The following is a 17947-nucleotide window of genomic DNA, read 5'->3' as shown; positions in this document are numbered from 1 at the left end:
GTAGCGCTCTACAAGCTGTAACAAGCTTAGTAAAACCTGCTAGAAAGTAGAAAATCCTCTAAAGTTTTGAGCTTCAATGTAAAGAAATATAAAAATTACACAAATTTAAAAATAAAAGCAGAATAAACAGACTCACTATATTAAAAAAAACAGTTACTGAGACATGTTATGAATAAAACCAATAAAAATGCTATCAAATGTGAATGCCGCTAAACCTTTGTCTGCAGGTGGCTTCTCTTTGAGTGTCAGTTTCTGGAAGGAAGCGCAATCAAAGCTGGAAGAAGGTAATCTAAACACAAATGGACGCTTTCCATTCAGTTGATAGTCATCAAGCCTGAGTTCCTGTGAACAGATAAGTGTAGGAATAGTGCTATAACACTTCTTCTATTAAACTTGTTACACTGAATACACACAACTGAGGAGAACCAGAAATTCTTAAAAGTATTTAAGACTTTGCATTCAGACAGAAGAAGGGATAGTAAAAAGTTCTGAATCCAACACTGATTTCTACTCATGAAAGATTAGATGGTCAAGAAACCTTTGGGCTTGTACTAGTCATTTCATAACTGGACATAACTTATATCTCCTGAGCCAACATCTCTCATAAGTAAATAAGAGAAATGTCATGAACTTACGTAAATCAACATTCATTATCTATTTAGTGATAACTGCAGTCATAGCTAGCAAAGTTAATATCACTTGGGTGTCTTACAAACTGTTGAAAATTTAAACAGTAAACTCTCTAGCCAAATGTTCTACCGTGTTTATTTCAAAGAAATACATAAGAGAGTACATTTCATTTAAATTACCTCAACACTGAAAGCTTCATACTGATGCATTCTGGTTATATTATAATGTTTGGTCTTGACTTGCATGGATACACCATTTTTAACCATATTATCTGTTCCGTCAGGTGCGACAAAATTTACTGACATTGTTCCTCTATGAGATATCTGCAATTATATAAATGAACTCAGTGAATAACATCAGATAAGAACTCATATAGTAATATAGATACAGTGAGTATCATCAGATAAGAACCCATACAGTAATATAGACACAGTGAGTAACATCAGATAAGAACTTATGTAGTAATATAGACACAGTTAGTAACATCAGATAAGAACTCATATAGTAATATAGACATATTGAGTAACATCAGATAAGAACTCATATAGTAATATAGACACAGTGAGTAACATCAGATAAGAACTTATGTAGTAATATAGACACAGTGAGTAACATCAGAAAAAAACTCATATAGTAATATAGACACAGTGAGTAACATCAGATAAGAACTCATATAGTAATATAGACACAGTGAGTAACATCAGATAAGAACTCATATAGTAATATAGACACAGTGTGTAACATCAGAAAAGAACTCATATAGTAATATAGACATAGTGAGTAACATCAGATAAGAACTCATATAGTAATATAGACACAGTGAGTAACATCAGATAAGAACTCATATAGTAATATAGACACAGTGAGTAACATCAGATAAGAACTTATGTAGTAATATAGACACAGTTAGTAACATCAGATAAGAACTCATATAGTAATATAGACACAGTGAGTAACATCTGATAAGAACTTATGTAGTAATATAGACACAGTGAGTAACATCAGAAAAAAACTCATATAGTAATATAGACATAGTGAGTAACATCAGATAAGAACTCATATAGTAATATAGACACAGTGAGTAACATCAGATAAGAACTCATATAGTAATATAGACACAGTGAGTAACATCAGATAAGAACTTATGTAGTAATATAGACACAGTTAGTAACATCAGATAAGAACTCATATAGTAATATAGACACAGTGAGTAACATCAGAAAAAAAACTCATATAGTAATATAGACACAGTGAGTAACATCAGATAAGAACTCATACAGTAATATAGACATAGTGAGTAACATCAGATAAGAACTCATATAGTAGTATAGACATAGTGAGTAACATCAGATAAGAACTCATATAGTAATATAGACACAATGAGTAACATCAGATAAGAACTTATGTAGTAATATAGACACAGTTAGTAACATCAGATAAGAACTCATATAGTAATATAGACACAGTGAGTAACATCAGATAAGAACTCATATAGTAATATAGACATATTGAGTAACATCAGACAAGAACTCATATAGTTATACAGACACAGTGAGTAACATCAGATAAGAACTCATATAGTATTATAGACACAATGAGTAACATCAGATAAGAACTTATGTAGTAATATAGACACAATGAGTAACATCAGATAAGAACTTATGTAGTAATATAGACACAGTTAGTAACATCAGATAAGAACTCATATAGTAATATAGACACAGTGAGTAACATCAGATAAGAACTCATATAGTATTATAGACACAATGAGTAACATCAGATAAGAACTTATGTAGTAATATAGACACAATGAGTAACATCAGATTACAACTCATATAGTAATATAGACACAGTGAGTAACATCAGATTACAACTCATATAGTAATATAGACACAGTGAGTAACATCAGATAAGAACTTATGTAGTAATATAGACACAGTTAGTAACATCAGATAAGAACTTATGTAGTAATATAGACACAGTGAGTAACATCAGATAAGAACTCATATAGTAATATAGACATATTGAGTAACATCAGACAAGAACTCATATAGTTATATAGACACAGTGAGTAACATCAGATAAGAACTCATATAGTATTATAGACACAATGAGTAACATCAGATAAGAACTTATGTAGTAATATAGACACAATGAGTAACATCAGATAAGAACTTATGTAGTAATATAGACACAGTTAGTAACATCAGATAAGAACTCATATAGTAATATAGACACAGTGAGTAACATCAGATAAGAACTCATATAGTATTATAGACACAATGAGTAACATCAGATAAGAACTTATGTAGTAATATAGACACAATGAGTAACATCAGATTACAACTCATATAGTAATATAGACACAGTGAGTAACATCAGATAAGAACTTATGTAGTAATATAGACACAGTGAGTAACATCAGATAAAAACTCATATAGTAATATAGACACAATGAGTAACATTAGATTACAACTCATATAGTAATATAGACACAGTGAGTAACATCAGATAAGAACTTATGTAGTAATATAGACACAGTTAGTAACATCAGATAAAAACTCATATAGTAATATAGACACAGTGAGTAACATCAGATAAGAACTTATGTAGTAATATAGACACAGTTAGTAACATCAGATAAGAACTCATATAGTAATATAGACACAGTGAGTAACATCAGATGAGAACTCATATAGTAATATAGACATATTGAGTAACATCAGACAAGAACTCATATAGTTATATAGACACAGTGAGTAACATCAGATAAGAACTCATGTAGTATTATAGACACAATGAGTAACATCAGATAAGAACTTATGTAGTAATATAGACACAATGAGTAACATCAGATTACAACTCATATAGTAATATAGACACAGTGAGTAACATCAGATAAGAACTTATGTAGTAATATAGACACAGTGAGTAACATCAGATAAAAACTCATATAGTAATATAGACACAGTGAGTAACATCAGATAAGAACTTATGTAGTAATATAGACACAGTTAGTAACATCAGATAAGAACTCATATAGTAATATAGACACAGTGAGTAACATCAGATAAGAACTCATATAGTAATATAGACATATTGAGTAACATCAGACAAGAACTCATATAGTTAGTTATATAGACACAGTGAGTAACATCAGATAAGAACTCATATAGTATTATAGACACAATGAGTAACATCAGATAAGAACTCATATCGTAATATAGACACAGTGAGTAACATCCGATAAGAATTCATACAGTAATATAAACACAGTAACAACGGATAAGAACTCATACAGTAATATAAATACAGTGAGTAACATCAGATAAGAACTCGTACAGTAATATAAATACAGTGAGTAACATCAGATAAGAACTCATATCGTAATATTGATGTAGTGGGTAACATTAGATAGAAAATTATATAAATTAGGCATGACAAGACAATGCACTTAAATTAGAGTGTCAAGGTGTTATAATAATCATCACATTACTGAAGAAAAGGTTTTGCTAAAATGTTTGGTACATAAACACTGAGTCAAGTGCTAGATTAGGTTTATCAGTGAATGCTAAATGCATGTAAAAATGATTGGCTGATCATCAAATAGATTTCCATTTGGTTAGAAAAACTGTTGACAGATGACACATTGTTATTTTCAACTTCACTATAAACTTACATTTCTGTGCATTAAAGCTCCAGATTTGTCACCAAAGGGAGCTGGTGCAGTTGTATTGTCAGATAATGTATTGGAATCTGTCGTACTACCAAATAGTCCTGTGTTTGATTTGGATGGTGCAAATCCAAATCCTGACGAAGGCTTTAAAGCAAAGGGAGCTGGTGCAGCTGTATTGTCAAATAATGTATTGGAATCTGTTGTACTACCAAATAGTCCTGTGTTTGATTTTGACGCTGCAAATCCAAATCCTGACGAAGGCTTTGAAGCAAAAGGAGCTGGTGCAGTTGTATTGTCAGATAATGTATTGGAATCTGTCGTACTACCAAATAGTCCTGTGTTTGATTTGGATGGTGCAAATCCAAATCCTGACGAAGGCTTTAAAGCAAAGGGAGCTGGTGCAGCTGTATTGTCAAATAATGTATTGGAATCTGTTGTACTACCAAATAGTCCTGTGTTTGATTTTGACGCTGCAAATCCAAATCCTGACGAAGGCTTTGAAGCAAAAGGAGCTGGTGCAGTTGTATTGTCAGATAATGTATTGGAATCTGTCGTACTACCAAATAGTCCTGTGTTTGATTTGGATGGTGCAAATCCAAATCCTGACGAAGGCTTTAAAGCAAAGGGAGCTGGTGCAGCTGTATTGTCAAATAATGTATTGGAATCTGTTGTACTACCAAATAGTCCTGTGTTTGATTTTGACGCTGCAAATCCAAATCCTGACGAAGGCTTTGAAGCAAAAGGAGCTGGTGCAGTTGTATTGTCAGATAATGTATTGGAATCTGTCGTACTACCAAATAGTCCTGTGTTTGATTTGGATGGTGCAAATCCAAATCTTGACGAAGGCTTTAAAGCAAAGGGAGCTTGTGCAGTGGTAGTGACAGATAATGTATTGGAATCTGTCGTACTACCAAATAGTCCTGTGTTTGATTTGGATGGTGCAAATCCGAATCCTGACAAAGGCTTTAAAGCAAAAGGAGCTGGTGCAGTTGTATTGTCAGATAATGTATTTGAATCTGTCGTACTACCAAATAGTCCTGTGTTTGATTTGGATGGTGCAAATCCGAATCCTGACAAAGGCTTTAAAGCAAAAGGAGCTGGTGCAGTTGTATTGTTAGATAATGTATTTGAATCTGTCGTACTACCAAATAGTCCTGTGTTTGATTTGGATGGTGCAAATCCAAATCCTGATGAAGGCTTTAAAGCAAAGGGAGCTTGTGCAGCTGTATTGTCAAATAATGTATTGGAATCTGTTGTACTACCAAATAGTCCTGTGTTTGATTTTGACGCTGCAAATCCAAATCCTGATGAAGGCTCTGAAGCAAAAGGAGCTGGTGCAGTTATTATATTATTATAGACTTAATGTACAAAGCAACCTCAAAATCACTTGAATACTGGATGACCTACCTAGCTTTTCGGAAAGGAAATGTTGAAACATTACATATAAGAAAAGCGTTGTAAGTTTGTTGAGCTTTTGTTTCATCAAATTATTATAGATTCTTCAGAAATATATAGAGACTGCTCCCTCACTCACAAATCATATAACTTTATCTGTCAAAGCTACCTATTGAAATTGTTTTTGGTTTTATAGCTATGAGACTAGTTGTGGGAGCTGGAAGTGACTGACTTTCATGCTAATTCTTTCATCTGCTTTTTTGTTTTCCCCAATTCCTCTGTTTTGAAACAGTGCGATGCTATTTTTGCTTACTTTTGCTATTAGCGGAATCAATTCACTAGTGCTTCAATACCAATTATAAGGTCTGTGATAACCCTGCAGCGGGCTGCTAGAGTATGCTTATGTATTATAGTATGTATATATCTAATTCAAAAATTAAATAGTTCACTTATCTTTTCAGCTACTGACAGTTTCCTGCTGGTGCATATATATATATATATATATATATATCTACATGTATGTATATACATATATATATATCCATACGTGTGTGTTTTGTAATTCTCTAAACCAGTTTAGACATAGGAAAGCCAGACATAGAGAAGGTAACTCCGAGTGACAATATGAGTTGGTCACATGAAAATGAATTGTCACATTATCGACAGCTCAACTGAAAGACTTAAAATGGTCTCACCTTCTTCCTCTCCTCGGCATAGGGAGCCCATGTCACAGTTCGCACAGAACACCTGATAGCACAGGCCACAGGCTATAGTAATAACTTGGTTTGAGTGTTCCTTGCATAAAAGTCTATAGTGGAGCAGCAGCCTACCATAAAGTGCTCAAAAAAGTGATTTATTTTATATTAGGATGGACAATATGCTGAAATAATGTTCTAGACCAGAAATTTATGCTGATTCTGAATATCTAGTTTCTACACTTCTAAACTAGCCACCAGACTAATTATAATGTATTACGTGATACAATAAATTAATAATATAATTATTATAATTTACAAGTTCGACCAGTACAGAGCGGGACTGTGATACATCAAACTAGATCCAAATTTGTAGCTAATTTCAAATATCATATTTTGAGATTTCAAAAACGGATGGATTTGAATTTATATTACATAATATTATTATGTAAGTTATATGCATAACTTGAAGTATGTATTAAATATAATTGTGAATACCACTCAATTCCATGTGTTTTTGGACCAAAATTTGGAGCTTGTTCCGAGGATGTAATTGACAATTCTCTCAACTTACCACAACATTTTCATAATGTATTATGTAATACATGAATTTAATGATATAATTTCAAATTTCGCCAGTTTATCATTTTGGGAAGGCAAAGAGGTTGCAATACATCAATCAAGATCAGAATTTGTGACATATTTCAGATTTAATATTTATATCTTTCCAAGTTGCATAGAGTTTAACATATACACAATATTATATAACCATTTATTTGGATGAACATCCTGTCTTACAGCGACATAAAATGTCTTTCATCACACCAGAAGGCGATGGGTCTGTGTCATCCATGTGATTTTGAGATTTCCATTATACAAAGTCCAGCCATGATTAGTGGGTAGGGGTGGATCAATTGTTGGCTGCACAGCTCTACGCCATATGGCTGCTTGGTAACCAGCTCTCATTACATGCAGCCTCAATTCATCTTGGGTTGGATGAAGGTTAGCTTGGGAAATCCTTGAGGGAGAGCAATAAACCAAATATCTTGCTTCATTGACCTTTTCAGTTGTGTCAATATTATAAAGCCTGCATATGAGTTTCTCTATAGAGTGCTGAGTATCATCACTTACCTCAAACTCCAAGCCCAAAGAGCTTAATACATTGATGAACTCAGGGTTCTGATTGAGCAAATTCAGAAAGGATTTCTTTCCCTTTGAATAAAATGCGCTGATACTATCACAACCGCTGAGTGCATGTAGACCCAGAAGTGCCTGGTAGTAGGGCGGTGTTAGAATACCTGATACATTTCCAATGTGTATGCATCGCATTCGTTCTTTCTTCCCACAGAAGTAGTAGAATTGATCTGATGGAAGCTCATGTACGCAAGATATACGAATCATAAACACATCTGTATCTTGACACTTTATCATCACCGTACAGTTCGATCCTTTGTCTTCCATGATGGACATTATATGTGCTGTCATTCTTGTGTCAGCTTCCTCATGATCTGATGCTAGACTCACTATATTTTTGTTAACTGGTTTTCCCATCAATTTGAAAACTGATTTTGTTGCACTTGGAAGAAAATGCTATGTATACATCAAGATCCTGTTTGATCTGTGCACTGCTCCTCTTTACTCAAGAATGGCATAAAGTATTTCCGGTACGTTTCATTGTATGGATCTGATTCTCTGAAAGCATCAATATAAAAAGCAATGAAAAACTTTCACCAATGACCACAAAAAGCCCAGAATAATCAGTCTATTTGGCAAGGTAATGTGCCATTGCTAGATAGCTCTATTCTAAAATAATATAAGATATACAGTATATGTTCAAGTTAGATTGATTGCAGACAAACAAAATGGCTTACCTTTGTACGGCTGGCTGTGTTGTCCTAGTGTCTTGGCGGATGAATTCTCTGAAACATACTCTGTGGTATCTCGCTTCCATAGCTACCAAGTCAGGGTCCTGACCAATTAAATCCAATACCTTTTGTCCATCTGGCCGTCTTCTGGCGGAGTCAATCAGCAATCCTATAAAAAAGTGAATGCCAAAAATTTATGTTGTTTGGTTACTTTGGAAGTAATAGAGGGCTGAGTAGGTCGTCATAATTATGCAGCTTATTAGTAACAAGACTTGATGCATCACCTGCTGTCAAGGTTTGTGCTTTGACTAGCGTATCTCTTACAGTTTTCTTTCCCGATTTCTTCAACCATTTATCTTCTGACATGATGTACAACTGTGGTAAAAGAGGACCAGTTCCTCTAACAGTGCCAAATGACCTTAATTTTTTGTGGTTGTCTAGAATAAACCCATGACACAAATAATCAGTCATTGTAACAGTGCATGACTATAACATGGACGGAAGTCACCAACATACCTGCCAACTCTCACGCATTGGGCGTGAGACTCACGCAATCACCCCAAAAAAAAATGAAAATACGTGAGATTTTTGCCCCAATTTCCACAATTTTACACATACTATCATTGATACATCAATTGCCCCAAAACCAAATCTCACGCATTGCCCCATTCTTGGGTTGGCAGGCCTGGTCACCAAACACCATGTAGACTTTCAAATAAGTTAACACAAATGGGGCACAAATGACATTGCTCTGCTCTTACTAAATTTGTAAAACAATGTGAACATAGAGATTTATTAATGATAAATATATAATTTATGTGTATCACAATGGCAATAAAAACAATGAGGAGCAACACTATTCAGTGCCCAGTGGTGAAATGGATTGACACCACAGTACCCACCTCTTCAGAGCTGACAGTATCCTCTGCTGATTTTCTCTTCGTATGTCTGGCCTCAGCTCTTTCCAAGAATAACTTATTGCAGTATTTTTTGTGGCATGCATAGTGACAGACAAGGTTTGTGTGTGAGTCATGTTCAAGAATGTTTGCTGCAATTACTATGTTAAGTTCATCATCCAACTCGGTTCACTTCTGTGTGTACCCCTGAGCAGTTTTTCACTGCTGTGCTGTGACTCTAACCAAGGTTTCCCCACAATTTTTCCAAACAATGGAAGACACAATCCTTATCCTCCATGCTTTTTTAACTCTTAAATGTGAAAACTTGACTCATAGCAGTAATTTCAAACGGAAAAATACCAATTTTCCGAAATTTTAGGAGTTGTCCTCTCTCAAAATAAAATCGTCCTAGAACTTCTAAATGTGACCAGTTATAGGTGTAGAAACTATATAATTGAACTCAGCATAAAATTCTGGCCAAGAATCTGATCTTACTTTATTCTCCATATTTATATAAATAAGAGTGAAAGATAGCTCTAGGCTGCTTCTCCACTACTATGGTAACTCGCCCGAGAAGATGCATACGTTGATATACTCACTTTGTCATGCTCAAGGTCAAATAGCTTGTCATGATCCTATCAAAAGGTAAAGTGGTATAAATAAATTACCTTCATGTCAGACATTATGACCTGTCAATGAGTGTCACACTCACCTGTTCATGCGTTTCACAAAATGTCTTCTCACAGTTGATACAGTAGACATTGGCTGGACTTTCACTTGATTTGCAGGGGTCACAAGTAATAATATTTCCTTTTGGGCAGCCCATTTCAGCTGTCAAGGAATATGATTGGAGGGAATCGGCCTCTCCTGTCCACCTCTGACTATAATATTAGAATACACTAATATGTTAATAAATGAATATATATATTTAATGTGTTGTACAAGATGTGTAACCAGTGATTCCTACAAAGCGTTGGTTCAAGTGAACAGGAAACAGAAGGTATTTACCATGTGGCTTAAACCACTGAGTTAGTGATCAAACACAATGCCAAAAAGGCATGTTTGAACTGCAGAATTTTGTGACAAACCAAACATAATTTTTTGGTAGGCTGAGATGACTAGTTTTCAATGTGGTAGACAAGATAAATACTTGGAGTTGTACTCACTTGCATGTTGGACATGTCTTTTTATAATCAGCTGTAAGACAGGACAAGCAGTAGACATGAGAACATGGTAACTCTTTAGGGTCTGTAGTAGTTATCAGTTTTTCCAAACAAAACCCACAGCGAGTATTCTCCTGTTCTTCCATTCTGTAGTGTATATGCTCAAACCTAAACAATGGAGCACAAGCTACAATATGCACTGCAATGAATACTGTAGCTATCATTAACTACAAGTGAATCCCAAAGGGATGAAGCAAAAGGTTTGAAGCCAGCTTGTAGTACAGTCAAGTTTGTAATATACATTCAACATTTTATTATTTTAAAACCAGATTTTAAATCCCGACAAATAATGCAAAAAGGAAATAACCTTATACTGATCTTATACTAACCTGTGATCCTAGTCAGACAATACTTCGTCAGTGTGAAACTTAGCTGTGTGCCTTCGGTGACACCAAATTATAATGCATCGCTGGCTCCCGTAATAAGGTCATTTGTGTTTAACCAATCAAGCATATCTAGTCAAATAGCACCGATAAACAGAATTAGGGGATTTCCCGGCAATGGCCCGCCTTCTTTGTATAGACAAGCGGCTAAAGCATTCAAGATAAAAGAGAACAATTAGCCGGCTTCAACGTCATGTCATGTGAGTCAATGCTGATACTAGAGCTCACCGGGACACATTCAATCAATATATTTATTAGCAACTAGTAATGATTATTAGATGCATTTAAGGTGCTAACTGTAGCTGTTAATCACTTATTTACATAATAACTCTGCTCTTGTTACTGTTATCACTGTAAAAGGTGGTTCAGCACTTTCCTGGCTCTCTAATAGAGTTTCCATTCATTGAGGATGCATAAAAGTGTATCTATATACATTTTTTTGTATATGAGGAATCTTTATGGTAGTAAGCAATAGTCATATTTTACAGTATGTTTTCCATAGAGTCCCACATATCTATAAATTTGGTTCTGGTTTTGTAATCGTGGTTTGAAAGCTATAGCTGAGATATTTAGGGCAGTTATTGTGGAGTATTGAATGAGCAGTGAGGCAGGTAAAGTACTGTGATAGCTTAGGTAAGGAAAGAACACCAGTAGTGCTTGTTATTAAGTTGGCAGGTAGTAAGCGATGGTTTTTATGGAGTAAGTTTAGGTATTTGCATATAAGTCGCAAAACTCTTTTTGTAACATAAATAGTGTGTCGGTATATTTTACAGGTGTTGTAGGGTGGAACAACTGTAGGCCATATATAAGATAGGATTGGATAAGATTATAGTAATATAGTTGGACAGTTTCAAAGTATGTAAGATGAGGAATATTATAAAATAAATGTAGGTTAGATGATACTTTATTTGAAATGAATGAGATGTGGTCTAGCCATAATAGAGTCGTTGATAATAAAGCCAAGTAGTTTAGAAGTAGATTGTGTAGTTAGGCTACTGTCAAATATAGAAATTGTGAGAGGGAAATTCAAAGGTGAATTTATTAGAAGATAGCAGGATTTTTAGATGTTGAAAGACATTTGATTTGTCACACAGAACTGTCGATCAAGTTTCAGGTATGTGTCTATGTTAGAATGTAGCCATGAAGGGTTACTATAAGTTATAAAAAATCATATATCATCGGCATAAGCATGAGGTTTAATTTGGCGCGGTTTTTAATTTTAATAAACCATTTAAGAAAAATTGAAATAGTCGTGGGTGTAAGAGTAGAACTTTACCAAACTCAAGTAGCTATAGGAAGAGCATCTGAGCAGATAATTTTTATTTTTACTCAATGTCGCCGTCCTTTCAGGTTATGATCTGATGGTGTCTAGAAGTTCACCAGTTACTTCTAAGCTTGTAAAAAGCTTTTTGAAGGTCAAGAATGATGATAACTAAAGTATTAATATTTTTTTATCATGTTTGACCAAGTAGAGAAGAGATGATGAATGGTGATGATGCAAGAGTAGTTTTTTCTAAATCCTGACTGTAAGCTGCTTATAGTTTTGTTGTTATCTAAGTGTATTTGAAGTGCAGTAAGTATATGTCTTTCGTGAATTTTAGAAAGTATAGGAAGTAAAGATATGGGTCTATAATTAGATAAATTATTTTTATCACCACTCTTGCGTAGTGGGGTAACTATATCAGTTTTCCATAGTTCAGGGAAAGTTGCTGCCTTTATATCTCTATTGATTTTATCTGCATAAACATCTTCTTCACCAACTCATCTCAGTCTTTTTAATATATTAAATCTATGTCTGCTCCACATGGTCATATTTACTCTTTGAGTCTTACTTGAACCTTGAACTCTGATATATAGCTAGATTCAAATTAATGTTACTAATTTCTCCTCCTCTTTCTTTTCTAGAGCTATTTAGCGGAGAAGAAGAAAAGGGAGTAGATAACTCTGCACTGTACGCTGATGAAACTGAAATATTTAAAAGCAGGCACATTTATATGGAAATTAAAATCCAACTGGACTTTGAATTGCTTGAAGTGGACCTGATTTTTCACATAAAAAAAGGAGTAGTGAATAGTCCCCTCTTATGACTTCTTTCCTCACAGAAAATCTTTAATGTCATCTAATGCTGCTCTTATTATAGTAAAGAATATTTAGTGACTACTCAGGGTAAGTCACTAACTTAGTTGGTGGTGAGTTTGTTTACTTCTATGTCATAAGTTCAAGACGGGTTCAAAGCAAACTTTTATAAAGCATTTTAACTACAATGATTTTGTTTCCTTTATTTTATTTTATTTATTCTGTGTGACAATTTCAAGTAAAATTACAAGAGATTTGTATCATAATATAATTTCACTATTATTATCATTATTATTGTCAAATGTAGTTTTAGTGATAATTTATAAGAAGTCAGTAGAAAAGAATTTTTGATTTAAGGCAGTGCCCTTGTGTATTGTTATAGGAAAAGAGGACTATGGAAGATGAAGGTGTATTTGACACCCTTTTTATTTTGGTTACAAATCTTAATAGAAAAGGTAAAAAAGTTGATGTTTCTTTAGACAAGCTGGGAGTTTTTGCTAGATGTTGGTTGAGAGAATTTTTTGTTGAGAGCTTTATCATGTGACTACTATTGACCTCTGACCTTTTTATGTGTTTTACTGTTTTACTTGTAATTAATAAATAGAGACAGTTGGGCTCTAGATGTGAAGCAATAAGCACGCTAATATTAATTAGCAATACACATCAATACACTAAACTAAACTACTATAGTCCTACACTACAGAAGATAATACACACAATAACAATCATACTACACATGGTGGAGGTAGCCTTATTTGATCTTGAAGTACCTATCATTAGTTATGCCACCCAAGAATGTGACTTTGCTTCGGAGGCTTGCTGAGAAGGAAGAGGAGCTCAGACGCTTGGAGGACAGACTAAAATTATTTGAGCTACAGCAGCAAAGTGATCAGGCTGTGGGAGAAATGTCAGACAATAATGAGGAAGTGAAAGTGTGACCACAGCAGCCTAAGAAAAGTATTTCAAGGACAGAATTAGCATTAATTGGAAAATTTTCAGGCTATGGTGCAACTACGGAGTTTATAGAATGGTCAGAAAAGCTAGTGTTGGTAATGCAGGACAATGAAATGACAGACAGTGAAAAGAAAAGGACAATACCATTGTTGCTTGCGGGTGGAGCCTATAATTATTATAGTTCGTTGCCTAATGCAAAGAAAGCAACGTTTGAAGGAATTATGTCAGAGCTGGGCCTACGCTATGGTAGAACCGATGACCAAATATGGAGAGCAACAGCAGAGCTTAATGCTCGTAAGTGGAACATTGGTAAAGAAACTATAGAACAATTTGCTGAGGACATTGACTGTCTGATATCTCAAACAAATAAAAGTTCGAGAGAGAAGTTAGAAGCGGTAATGCGAGGACTGCCAGTAGATGTACAAAAGCAAGTAATGTGCCATCGACCAGCCACGGTTGAAGCTATATTGGAGTATGCCAGGATATTAGCTCCTACAACAGGTCCTATGACTACGACACAACCGTCTGTGGCTAGTGTTTCTGTCTCGACTGAACTACAAACATTAATTCAAAATGAAATTAAAGCAGCGGTAGCACGTTACATGCCTAGACAAGAACAGAACAAGAGCAATCGTTATCATGCTAACAATAACACCAATGGCAATGACAGTAGTCATAGCGCTAGAAGCAATAACCATGCTGGGTATATCAAGAACTGTCAACGATGTGGTAAGTCTCATAGCAAAAATGCATGTTATGCTTTTGGTGCAACTTGTCGGGGTTGTGGCCGGCGGGGGCATTTTGTGGCCTACTGCAGGTCTGGTGGAGTTGGGTCACAGCCTTCAGCTGGTGCCTCGTCCCGGTCGGGGGAATCATCTCGGCAATAGCAATCAAATGCTCCTGTTCACGCCGGTTGCCTTGGGGGTTTGTCTGAGTGCCTTATTCTTGCTGCCTTTGGGGGTTTTTCTGCTCATGCACTTGTGGACACGGGGGCACAAACTTCTTGTATGAGCATGACAACTCTAAATAGAATCAATCCCAAGTGTAAGCTAACCGAATGTGCTACTCCTAATCTTAGAAGTGTAGGTAACACAGTAGTTCCTATATTAGGTGTTACTGATGTAGAGGTTAGTATAGGTAGTTTTATCTGTAGTCATGTTTCATATTATAGAGAATCTTAGTCATGACATCATACTAGGTGTAGATTTCATGAAGGCTCATAATGCCACTGTAGAATATGACAATCAGGATGGCTCTTTGTTTCTGGAAGGTGTATTTGTTTCTACTATTGAGAGTTTAGATAAACGCTTTTCGAATGTGAGTGTTATCACAGCAGAAACATTTGATATACCTTCCCAAAGCATCGTTGTGTTCCCTGTAATATTCTCTGATAATTCGATAGCTAGTGACAATAGAGGACTACGTGACTGTGTAGCTGAACCTCTAGACTATAGTTCTGGTCCATTGCAAGGTTGCAAAGGTGTTCATTGTATCATTAGCAGAGACAAACCAGTCTATCATATATCAAATGACACAGATCAGGACATAACTGTTCAAAAGGGAATCCCCGTAGCTAGAATTTCCCCTATCAACAAACATTCCACAAATACCACAAAGAACATCAAAGCCAGTGAACTAGCTGTTACAGCTAATAATAGCCATATGAACGTGCAAGTGTGTAGCAAGAAAGTAGTTCCGCTTGATGAGCAAGTTTCAGCTAATGAGCTGAACATTGACTTTTCAACATGTGCTTTAAATAGCAACGATGAGGCTGAGCTAGTTAGCATGGTAGAGGAAAATTCTGATGTTTTTGCCAAATCATGGGCTGATCTAGGTTGCACAGATCTGCATACTCACAAAATTGACACAGGTGAAGCTCATCCAATACGCTCATTTCCTTATAAAACCTCACCAGTGATAAAGCAAGAAATCTCTAGACAAGTAAAAGAATTGTTAGAGCTAGGTATTATAGAGGAAAATGACGATTGTGAATGGTGCTCCCCTGTTGTTATGGTAAAGAAGTCTGATGGTAACTCTTGGCGCATGGCAATAGATTATAGGCGCATAAATGCTGTCACTAAACCAATGATATGGCCTTTACCACTATTCACTGAAGTCATAGATACATTGGGCAGTGCAGATGCTAAGATATTTAGTGTGCTGGATCTAAAAGGTGCTTTTTGGCAAGTGCCATTAGACAAAGATACTAAGGATAAATCTAGTTTTATTACCCATGATGCAGTATATACATTCAACAGAATTCCTTTTGGGCTCATGAATGCTCCAATGTCATTTCAAGCAGTAATGTCAAAAGCATTAAAAGGTATTAGCTGGAAGTACTGTCTTGCATTTATGGATGATATCATAGTATTCTCAGAAAATTGGAGTGAACACAAAAAGCATCTGACTGAAATTTTTGCTAGGCTTAGGAAGGCAAATCTTAAACTTCACCCAGCAAAGTGTAAGCTAGCTTCCTCTAAGGTTCCTTATCTAGGATACACAATTGGAGACAATGGTCTTTCTGTTAATCATGACAAAGTGAAAGCTGTGCTAGAATATCCTGTACCAACTAATGTTAGTGAAGTTAGATCATTTCTTGGGCTAGCACAGTATTACTCACGTTTTATACCCAACTACAGTAGCATAGCTAGTGTGCTACATGGACTGACAAAGACTAGCAATAATCAAGAATTTGTTTGGAATGCAGAATGTCAAAGTGCCTTTGAGCAAATACGCAATTCTCTAGTCTCACCACCAATTCTAGCCTTGCCTAAAGCGGACTCAAAACCAGTAATATATACAGATGCGTGTGACAAGGCGGTAGGTTTTACACTAGGGCAAATAGACATTGATGGACAAGAGACTGTGATAGAATATGGAGGAAGAGCGCTTCATGACGCTGAGAAAAATTACTCTATATGTCACAAAGAGGGTCTAGCCTTAGTTACAGCTATTGAGAAATACAAACACTACATAGCGGACAAACATTTTCTTGTGCTGACTGACCATATTTCTCTCAAGTGGTTAAAAAGCATTAAAGATGCTAATGGAAGATTAGGCAGGTGGTCTTTGTTGTTACAGCCCTATGATTTTGAAATACAACACAAGAGTGGCAAAAAGCATGGGAATGCTGATGGGTTGTCTAGAAGACCATATACAAATGACAATGATAATGAGAAAACAGTAACTGACCTGGTAGAGCACCTTCCTGTTTTAGCCACAGGAAACATTCATCGTGAAAATGCACCCAAACCTTGTTTGTATGAGCTTGAAATTGATGGTAGCGTTTTGGAACAAATGGGTGCGAGGACCATAAATGCGGTCAATTTTGATGACAAAATAGACATGCCGAAGGAACAAAGAGATGATCAGCTTGTGAGCCATTATATAAACTTTTTGTCTGAGGGCTTGCTGCCTGATGATTCTAAATTGGCAAGAGTTATAGAAATTAGGTCACAAGATATGGTTTTACAAGATAACATCTTGTATCACTTCTATACACCAAGTGGCAGACACATTGGCCCAATAAAGCAACTTGTTGTGCCCAGATCACTAGTACCTACAATTTTGGAGTCCTATCATGGGAATCACATGGGGGGTCATCAAGGTATTGATCGTACATACCAACTGATCAAATTGAAATATTTTTGGCCTAATATGTATACAGATGTGCTCAAATTTGTCAAATCTTGTGAGATATGCCAACAAAGCAAAAGAGATTTTAGGAAAAATCGTGTCCCACCATTGCAGCCATTGCCAGTGTCAATAGAGGCATTTAGTAAAGTTCACATGGATTTTATTGGTCCAGTCAAAGAGGCTGATGGATATCGGCATATACTTCTGGTTGTTGATTCTTTTACTAAATGGCCTGAGTGTTTTCCTTTGAAGACACACGAAGCAACAGAAGTTGCTAAAACTTTCTACGATGAAGTAATATGTAGATATGGGGCACCCAGAGCATTGGTAACAGATCGTGGTCAAAATTTCATGTCTTCATTAATTAGTGAACTCTGTAAACTCTTTGAAATCAAGAAGGTCAGCACGTCAGCATATCATCCACAAACTAATGCTGCTTGTGAAAGAATGAACTCAACTATTCTTACTCAACTGAGGGCTATGTCTGACACAAATCAGACTAACTGGCCAAAGCTCTT

The sequence above is a fragment of the Watersipora subatra genome, chromosome 8 (assembly GCF_963576615.1).
Source record: "Watersipora subatra chromosome 8, tzWatSuba1.1, whole genome shotgun sequence".
In the NCBI taxonomy this organism is placed as follows: domain Eukaryota; kingdom Metazoa; phylum Bryozoa; class Gymnolaemata; order Cheilostomatida; family Watersiporidae; genus Watersipora; species Watersipora subatra.
The sequence above is the reverse complement of the archived record's forward strand: the minus strand, read 5'-3'. Positions refer to the sequence as shown.